The 10646-nt window shown below is 41.3% G+C and overlaps 1 pseudogene across 1 annotated transcript; it reads right to left on the bottom strand.

Moving 5' to 3' along the window:
- Positions 1–593: 593 nt before the first annotated feature.
- On the bottom strand, positions 594–2325 carry LOC308415873 (zinc finger CCCH domain-containing protein 14-like; annotated as a pseudogene). Its single transcript has one exon. The product of its transcript is annotated as a zinc finger CCCH domain-containing protein 14-like (transcript).
- Positions 2326–10646: the final 8321 nt, after the last annotated feature.

The following is a 10646-nucleotide window of genomic DNA, read 5'->3' as shown; positions in this document are numbered from 1 at the left end:
GAGTCACTAAAACTGCTATCCTACATTTTTGGCTCTACTCTACCTGCTAGGGGTCTTCTACTTTACCTGTTAGGGGTTCAGGATTTATCCTGGTCTTTCAAAAGCAATGTGTTCTAAATTTCAAAGACGCGACAAGTTCTGTAGAACATCTCTTGTCAGAAGACGGAAGCTTTCAAACTGCATGATCTTCTGCCAGGCAGGACTAGGGCATCATTCACTGGTTTGACGTCGAATCCATTCATGGCATGTCTTGGTGGTACAGTAATGGTGTGACAGTGTCTGCACCACCAACAGCTACTCCTAATCATGCGAAGGCTGGAGGATTTGAAAGAAAGACATGTCTCAGGTAATTTGTGTTGCGAGAATGACAATTTACTCTCTGAATCCACCTCAATTTATATGGTACAAAGCAATATGCAAATCCCCTAGCTGACAAGTGGAATAGAACACTCCCAGGGTGGAACCTGCAGCCTGTGGCAGTATAAACAAGAGGAACCCAGGTGTGGAACACAGGCTTGTGACTGGACGAATCTGTATTACCAAGGAAGGCATGTTGTTTTCCCAAAGTCTAGGCATAAAAATGGGCAGTTCAGCTAACCCTTGAGGAGGGGATTGGCATCAGTCGCAACTTCAGTGGGATGATAAAATGTGCAGTCTGGTCTTGTACACTGAATATTAAATGTATAGTGTTTTGGGTGGTAGAAGGGACATTTCCATTAGAAGACAGTACTGGTGATGACACTGGTTTTGGTGTCAGTACTGGGGTTCTTCTATTCATGTGAGTGAAGGGACAATCTGCTTTAGTACACTTTGCAACATATTTACAATTTGGATGCACAAACATTTCTCTACCAATTTACAGTTGGGAAAGGCTTTGCAAGGTGAGATGGGATGATGGCATATACACTCATCCCCGTTTTTACAAGCAGGACAGTACTTGCAGCATTCCAAAAGGTTTTCTTGTTTCTGGGCCACACTCAAGTCAGTCATCTCAATTGTTTCTACCATTACTGGATCAATGTGCAGTCGGGCAACAATCGCCTCTGTTGAGTTCCTTGAATTTGTTTCTGATTGTCTCCTTTTGCTTCCTGTTCTTTAACAGGGACCCTTATTCTGGGGCTCTGTTTTGGCCCTGGACCATTTCTGCTAGCAATTCTTCTGGAGAAGTTCGAGTTTTGGGAGCAGCTGGAAGTGTCTGTTCTGTGGAAATGCAGAATAGTTGTTTTTGTTACAGACTCTTGAGCTTAGAGAGAGCCTTCAAAATTAGATTCTTGTTAGCTTGTTTAGGAGGTGGAAGAGAAGGTCCTCTCAGGCTTTGCTGGTGTTGACATGCTGCTGGACAAGCTTCCCATCCGGGATCCATAATTCTCATCTTCTTCTTCCTCTTCTCCATCATGGCTAAATCTTTTTACTTTAACAACTCAACTTAGCACAGCCAACTTTCTCTTCTGAAAGTTTCCATCGCTGATACTCATTTCATCCAAGTTGTTTCTGAAGAAAGGGCTGTGTCTTCTATGCTGCTGAGTACTTCTGGTCCACACAACTGTCCTGCTTCCTAGACCTGGCTGCTCTGTACATCCAGCCTCTTGGCAGCATGAGTGCTTGCTGCTTTGCTGCTTATGCAGTTGCAGCCTGTTTAAATGAATACCAGTGACTGCATTTCTACTTGCAGGTGGTCGATAAATTTCAATAGAAGGGTGAGAAGAACCATATGCAAGTGTCACTGTAGTTTTTTTTCTGAGATAAGGGATTCTCCTGAACAAAACTGATGTTTTCATCAATGAGATCATCTGGTTCTGGCTTGATATCAGTCACATCATCAGAGGGTGTAGGCTCCCTCAGAGGTTTCACTGTTGACCTTGGCCGGTTAGAAGCTCCATCATCATATGAATGTCTGACATTAGTGGACTTCTGCTCCTGTCAACTTGTAGAAACTCTGGAATCCCTTTTTTCAGGTCTAGAGCTAGAAACAGCAAGGGGAGCAACAGTGGCTTTGTGCCTTCTCTCACCTCCTAACTAACACTGCTCTTGTTTGAAGGCACCTTACTATCAAAGATGCTGGTGTCAGAAAACTTTAGACTAGATGGGCTCAGTTGTAACAGAGCAAAGTTTATCTAATACACCATGGAGCCATATGACCACTTGAATTGAGTTGTTCCCTAGAAACAGGGACAGGTCCTTTGTCATTTGGTCCTGACTTTTCTTGTTGGCCACCTTCACCATAATGTAATCAAGAAGTTCTTCATCCACGTAAGCTCCTAATTCTTGTCATTTCCCCTTAATGGCACTCCTGATCTTGCGGCTGATCTTGGTGCCCATTTCCATGGCTCGGCTGTGGGCAGCCTGGCCAGCACTGCGCGGCGTTTTGGATACCTGGAGCCACCCTGCAGCCTGTACCCCTATGCTGCCCCACCTCTGCTGTGCACATCCTTCAGTTTTTCATTTTTTAAAAGATTTTAAACTTATTTTATTAAAACCTATTTAAGTCATAGTAATAATTGCCTTGGTATGGAGTCATTTTGTGATTACTATTATATACTTGTAGAAGTTATGGATACACAGACATATAAATAAGGCAGACAGGTAAATAGTAATAATAGCATGAGAATAATTCAATGTTATTTATTAATATATTTTCTGGTTCCCATTTATCTAAATAGATACCTCTAACTTTCAAACTGCTTCTAAAAGTTTTCTTTTTCGTTTATGCTAATTGCGTGCTAATGAAACCAGTTTCTACAGTGTACTGGTCGAGTTGTCCTAACAGCTCACATTTAGTGTTAATCTTCAAAATCTCTTTTTAAAAAAGATTTATTTATTATATATAAATACACTGTAGCTATTTTCAGACACACCAGAAGAGGGCATCAGATCTCATTACGGATGGTTGTGAGCCACCATGTGGTTGCTGGGATTTGAACTCAGGAGCTCTGGAAGAGCAGTCAGTGCTCCTAACCACTGAGCCATCTCTTCAGCCCTCAAAATTTCAAAAGATGACTTTGAGGTAAGTCCTTACAAGAGTTATTTAAACGGGAGACCATGAGAGTGAGCTCTGGTCTGTTCTAAGTACCTCAGGAAGGCAATAGTGCCGATTCATGGCCAGCACAGGAGCGCCGTGTCTCCCTTCCACATCTATCAATCTGGCAACTCCGGTATATCTCAAACTCCCTGTTTGTTGCCCATTCAAGTCGACCTTTTCTTATGTTTTCCATACATACCAGAGGCTTAGGAGAGAACGCCCATGAGTGACAGGCTATTTGCATCTTCTCACGGTAGTGTGAGAGTGACATTGAAGTTCTGAAGGTTTAAGCATTCTTAGAGAAAAATGTGAATATAAGACTTATCAGAAACTGTCATGAAGAAAGGATTCATATTTTATCTCTAGGGCACCCGCTTAAATAAATAAATCTGCTTAAAGAAAATATATATATATTCATGAATATATATGCATACATATAAAGAAAATAAATAAAGCATTTAAACAGATTAAAGTGAGAACAATAAGGTGTTAGGTAAAAGGCAGGATATATCACTAATCCCTTCAAGTATAAAACAAATACTTTAACACCTATGTTCTGCCCTTTAGATGTATGCTTTTAGTTTTAAAATGGTGTTTAAACAGTCCTTAGGAAAAAAAATATAAGTGTTTAGCACCCTTTCAGAGTGGGGTACACCTAGACCTAAATCATCAATAATTTAAGAGCTAAGAATATAGCCTTGTGGCAATTTCTGGTATTTAAAAATCATTATGTTTAATCTATATACACCAAGAAAACTCTGACTATTTCCATGTTACATTCTGTTCTACATGTACTTTATGCTTATGGTAACTAGTAGATTTCAATGCATGCTATCAAACCTCTAAAAGAATTGGGTACTGACAAAAATATATTCGTATAGTTTTACGCTAAAATGCTTTTAATAATCTGTACATGTATCTTTGTTTTTTAAAAAATAAAGTTGTAAGGAAAAAAAAAAGGTGTTTAAGGAGCTGGATAGATAGCTCCGTGGTTAAGAGCACTGACTGCTCTTCCAGAGGTCCTGAGTTCAAAATTCCAGCAACCACATGGTGGCTCACTTCCATCTGTAATGGGATCTGATGCCCTCTTCTGGTCTGCCTGAAGACAGCAACAGTGTACTCATGTACATAAGATAAATAGACAAATCTTTTTAAAAAATGATGTTTAAGGTATGAACCTGAATATATACATGCTATAGAGACACTGATTCCAACAAAGTTTGTATTTTTGATCTTCCATGATTGAACATGCTTTTTTGGCACACACGCCAGTTAATTTAAATATGCCTTGACTAGTTTGAGGGTTGGATGTATCTAATCCTTCCTGCTGCTAGCAAACACTTCCCTCAAGTACTCTTTTAAAATCTATTTTTCATATCTGCTACCTTGAATACAACTGAGGAAGTAGCCACTTTTCCTGATTCTCAAATGCTGGTGGCCCGGCCTTTCTTCTTCCCCATCATAATGATCTCTCCCTTCTTCCTCTCTTCCAGATCCTATCCCCTGCAAATCTAAAAGTTCTGCCTCTGTCTCTCTCCACCTAGACATTGGCCATTCCACTGGCTCTTTAGTGATTGATCAAAACCCAATTGTGGACAAGGATCTTCAGCATTTGGACAAGCAGATTCCTGATTAATTCAAAGCATTAGAACCAATCTCTAACACACACACACACACATACACACACACACACACACACACAGAGAGAGAGAGAGAGAGAGAGAGAGAGAGAGAGAGAGAGAGAGAGAGAGGGGAAGGGAAATTTCAACTAATAGTACAAGATGAAGTGTAGAAAATGTTAGTTAGAAGGGGATGCACCAGGAAAATAAATTTCTTAAACTCCATATATGTTTCAAAGCTGCTGGATCCCAAGTCCATTTATGAACTCTAAGGTTGCCAGAATCATGTGCAGTGTATTAAAGCTACACTATTTGAATAGCTTAATAATTCTGCATAAATCAGATCAAACAATGTGTCAACCTGTAACAGATTGTACACTTTAACCGAACATGACAATATATTCAGTCTTTTGAACTTTATATCATCATTTGAAGTCAAATAATTAAGCAAATCCCAACAGTATAGACAAAAACAGCTTTGCATTTGCAAAGGATTGTTTCCCACACTGATTAATTCAGTCAGCTAACATTGGTTCATGTAACTTTATTTGTAGAAAAATAAATCAATTACTAGGAGAGCTATTAGTTGATCACTCATCCACTGACAACTTAAATCATTTATTTAGTGCTCCATTGAACAGCATTGGCATGTAGAATAAGTAATAGCTCCAAGCTTCCTAACAATTTAAATGAAAATTACAAAAGGTTTGAGACCCTGTTTTGGAAGACAAAGGGGTGGGGTGGGGCAAGTGACTTCCAATTCCTGTCTGTAGAACAAGAACATGTCATTCCTTTATTGACATGCACAAATAATAATTCAATGCCAGTTCTTCAGACACATCAGTTATGAGCATAAAGTAACCTCAAATCATGTAACCTCAGTTCTCTAACAGTGGAAGACTTAACAAGAATGGAGAATCCTGGGGTAATGCTGCTCTCTTTGATGTGACAGTTGAGCATCCATCTTTTTCCCTATCAGATGACTTCTTCAGAATGTCACATTGGTGAGGATTAGTCTCATAAGCATGTTGGAGTGAAGGCATTGGCCACTTAATACACATGCTTCATTTTTTTTTTTTTTTAAAAATTCAGAATCTCAGACAACTGTTCTTTTGTAAGTACTTTATAGTTTCTAAAATAGTTATTGTCCAAAGCTTATAGAACTAAAGTCTTCTCAGATAAGCATGTGAATGAATGGAGGGAGATAAAAAAAATTAAAATAAAAAATTAGGTAAAAAGTGCAACAATTTAAAGTTGGTTCCATTTATAATGCAGGTTATTCTGACTTTAAGGTAGCATCACATGGTACACTTCTGAATCTGTTCTTGAGATACTCTGTTTTATAGATCCGTGCAGTCTCTGGCAATAGGAGGTCATCTGCGTTTCGATCACAGCAGTGGACAAATGGATTAAAAAAAATTAGAAATAGTTAAAGCAGGAGACACTGTGCTCTGAGAATATCAAGACAAATGCTGTTATTAATGTTAATATTTAGATGATACATTTTTGTTGTAAATGCAACCTTAGGTAGTTTGAAGGGGTAGTATGTGGGGAAACAAATGATTAAAAAGAATACACTACCTTGATATGGACTGTCATCAGGTCCCATAATTGTGCCTTGCCAATGAAACATGTCATCTCCAACAGGACCTGAAAAACATTGTGCTGGAGGGTCACGGGCCAAATAACTGAGTCCCTTATTCAGTTCTTTGCCATAGTCCGAGTTTTTTATCGGACTCCTCACTATCTTGATGTGTACTCAAAGTCTGGACAAAACGCTTCATTATCTCCGCAGCAGGGAAGGATTGTCTCTTTCTCACACCATCTCCGCAAGACTCAGGCTTTTGGGATGGAGGTGGTAGATTTCACAAGAACCTTGTGACAGGCTCACTGGAGCTCCGGGTCTTTAATGACTTAAGGACAGTTTTGTGCTCTCTTCCTGACTTTGATGAAAGGATTTTTATATTCATGTACATACTACTACAGGACTTAATGGAAAATAACCAGTAGTCATGAATAAATTTGAATCAATCCTGTTTCTTTTTGTTGTTGTTGTTTTCCTTAATTTATTTACTTATTCACTTTACATCCTCCCTCCTCTCCTTCTAGTCCCACTCTCAGCCCCCACTCCCCCTTCCTAATAGGTACCAACCCTCCCAGGCACATCAAGTTGCAAAGGACTAGGTGCATTCTTTCCCACTGGAACCAGACAAGGCAACCCAGCTAGAGAATAGGACTCTAAAGGGAGGCAAAAGAGTCTGTAGGGAGCGATGCCCATCCCCCCCTAAAGGATTAGCTGAACTGCCCGCACGTGTGCCTAGACCTTGGGAATCTGACAAACCCTCCTTTGAAGTTTAGATGAACCTAGTATCAAGCTAAAGTCACACCTGTGTTCACGTTTATACTGCCGCACTGAGTGTTAGCATTAGGATAGCCCCTTCTCCAGGCGGTGTCTCCACCCACAGGTGACAGGAACCTGGCACGTCCATCGCCATGGAAACAGCCAAAGCATTCCCAGAAGACATCGGTTCACAAACCCACCTTCACCTGGGAGCAAGTGACGTCACTCCCCCTACAAAAGACCGAAACACCTCCTCCTCTTTCTCTTTTTCTCCTCTTCCCTTGACCCTGGTCCCTGTTCTATTAAACCTCACCATGTGGTTTGGTGCGGTTTGTCCTGGCGTGAGAAATCTAATTAACAACACTTGAGTAGCTAGGGAATTTGCATACTGCCTTTGTAGCAGAGCTTGAGTCAGAGAGTAAAGCAGCATTTTCTGATAACATGAGTAATAGAGTTGTGTCTTTCTTTTTCAAACCCTCAGACCTTCATCCGATTCGGAATAGCTGCCGGCTGTGCAGGCGCCTTCAAGAGTCAGAGTCATATCCCTCCCCCATCCTACCCCATCCCCAACCCTGCCTGCTTCACTTGTTAAGGGAACATCATGGAGACCATGCTACACATCTGCTACGTATGTATAGGGGGCATAGGTCCAGCCTGTGCATGCTCTTTGGTTTGTAGTTCAATCTCTGGAAGCTCCTAAACATCCAGTTGACTCTGTTGATCTTTCTGTGGAGTCCCTATCCTCTTCACGTTCTTAAATCCTTTCCCCAACTCTCTCATAAGACTCTCTGAGCTCTGTCTACTGTGGGTCTCTGCATCTGTTTCCATTGGCTGTTGGGTGTAGCCTTTTATATGACAGTTGCTAGGCTTCTGTCTGCAAGAATAGCAGATAATCATTAATTGTGTCAGGGGTCACCTGTGGGAGACCCCCATTTACATTTGCCCTTGAAATGGAAGAAGCCAGGCAGAAAGAAATTCACCAAAATGGGGGGGTCCAGACCAGCTTTATTGTGCTACTTGGGGATGAGATACTACAGGAGACACCTAATGGAACCCCTCCTCTTGGGGCTTGATCACAGTAAAAAGAAATTACACTACTGGGGAGGGGGGTCTACCAGGAGGGCCAAGGATATTGGGATACCTTCTGCGCAAACACCTCCTATAACCCAACAATAACCAGATTTACTTAGAAAGGCAAAGAAGCAACAGGATGGCTAAAGAGAAAAACTTGGGGACTCAGGTTGTACAAATTGGGGTATGATGGTCAAGATGAGAGAAGGGCTAGCCAAATGGGAGAGAGAACAGTCAGGGCTGGTTCAAGTCTTTGTTTAACTCCTCCCTTAGGCTAACCACTCTCATATCCACCTTGTTAACATCCTTAATTGTTCTGCTATTGTTGGCCTTTGGACCCTGCATATTGAACAAGCATATAGCCTTCATAAAAGAGAGAATAGATGTAGTACAGCTGATGTTCTTGTGCCAATGATATGAGACCCTGAGGACAGGACCTGAAGAATAGGAGTTACTCACCAGAGACTCCTGAGTGTAGCTCCAAGATTGGAGCTTGTACAAGAAAAAGGGGGGAATGAAGGACCCTAGGGGCTGGCCAACCAATGACTGGCCCAACATGAGACTCACCCAAAGGAGAGAGTCAACCCCTGACAATATTTTTCTTTTCCATGCAAATGCAAGAGGTTTATTTTCTGGTTCATCAGTGACTGGAAGGTCAAGGCCTAGGTCAAGTTTCATTCTGTACCCACAGTAATGGGAGGAGCAGGAACATTGTTGAAAAACTGCGGAATGTACTGACCATCAGGTCCTCTGGTCCCAGATAGAGTTCAAATGTGTGTCATATGCATGCTAGCCAATAGATTCAAAGGCCAATATGCTTAGCCAATAAGTTTAAACTGTAACCTTGCTAATGTAAACTGTACCCCTAAAAATATAAAAACTGTTTGTTATAGCCATTCAGGGTCACCTTCTAGTCACTCGAGGGTCAGCCCTGACACACCAGAAAATAAACCTCTTGCATTTGCATGGAAAAGAAAAGTATTGTCTGGGGTTGACTCCTATGGGTGAGTCTCAAGTTGGGCCAGTCATTGGTTGGCTACCCCCGCAATGGATTCTCCATCTTTATCCCAGCATATCTTGTAGACAGGACGAATTTGGGGTTGGAAGTTTTATGGGTGGGTTGGTGTTCCCTCCTGCCATTGGAAATCCCTCCTGGCTACACAAGGTTGCCACATCAGCATCTACATCCCCTGCTGCTAGTAATATCAGCTAGGATCATCCCCCATAGACTCCTGGGAAGTCTCCCCAGTCCCAAGTCTTTAGCTTGTCCCAGAGATGCCCCTCAACAGTTTCCCTACTGTCTTAGGGTTTTATTGCTGTGAACAGACACCATGACCAATGCAAGTTTTATAAAAGACAATATTTGATTGAGGCTGTCTTACAGGTTCAGAGGTGCAGTCCATTATCATCAAGACAAGAGAACGGCAGCATCCAGTCAGGCACAGTGTAGGAAGAGCAGAGAGTTCTAAATCTTCATCCAAAGGAAGCCAAGGACCAACTGAGTATCCTCAGGCAGCTAGGAGGAGTGTTTCCAAGCCCAGTCACAGAGTGACACACTTCTTCCAACAAGGCCACACCTTCTAATAGTGCCACTCCCTGGACCAAGCATAAGCAAACCATCACACCTTCTCTTTCCAAGTCCTAACAACTTCCCTCCACATACCTGATTCACAACCCCATTCACCTCCCCATACCCTCTCCTACCCAGTTCCCTCCCTCCATCCATCTCTGATGTCTATTTCATTTCCTCTTTCAAGTTAGATTCAAACATCCTCCTTTCGGCTCTCTTTGTTACTTAGCTTCTTTGAGTCTGTTGATTATAGCATGGTTATCCTGTACTTTATGGCTAATATCCACTTATAAAGGAGTGCATAATATACATATTTTTCTGGGTCTGGGTGACCTCACTCAGGATGACATTCTCAAATTCCATCAATTTGCCTGCAATTTCCATGGCAATTGTTTTTTAATAGTTGAGTGGTATTCTGTTGTGTAAATGTACCACATTTTCTGTATCCATTCTTCAGTTGAAGGACGTTTAAATTGTTTCCAGTTTCTGAATATTAAGAATAAAGCTGTTATGAACATAGTTGAACAAGTGTCCCTATTGGTATAGTGGGGCATCTTCTGGGTATATGACCAGGAGTGATATAGCTGGGTCTTGAGATATGACTATCCCCAATTTTCTAAGAAACCACCAAATTTATTTCCAAAGTGGTTGTACAAGTTTGCATTCCAGCAATGGAGGAGTTCTCATTGCCATCCTCTCAAGCATGCACTATCACTTGAGTTTTGATCTTAGCCATTCTGACTGATGTGAGGTGGAAACTCAGGGTGATTTTGATTTGCATTTCCCCTATGACTAATAAGGATGTTGTGCTTCTCGTCCAGTAGAGATTCCTCTGTTGAGAATTCTTTGTTTAGTTCTGTATCCCATTTTTAATTGTTATTTGGTTTGTTGGCGTTCTTTATATATTTTGGATAGCCCTCTGTCAGATGTAGAGTTGGTGAAGATCTTGTCTCATACTGTAAGCTGTCAATGGTGTCATGCAGACATCTAGTTAGACTAGCACCATTTGTTGAAGTTGTTTTCTGT

The sequence above is a fragment of the Micromys minutus genome, assembly GCF_963924665.1.
Source record: "Micromys minutus genome assembly, chromosome: X".
Lineage (NCBI taxonomy): Eukaryota > Metazoa > Chordata > Mammalia > Rodentia > Muridae > Micromys > Micromys minutus.
This window is presented reverse-complemented; position numbering and strand designations above follow the sequence as displayed.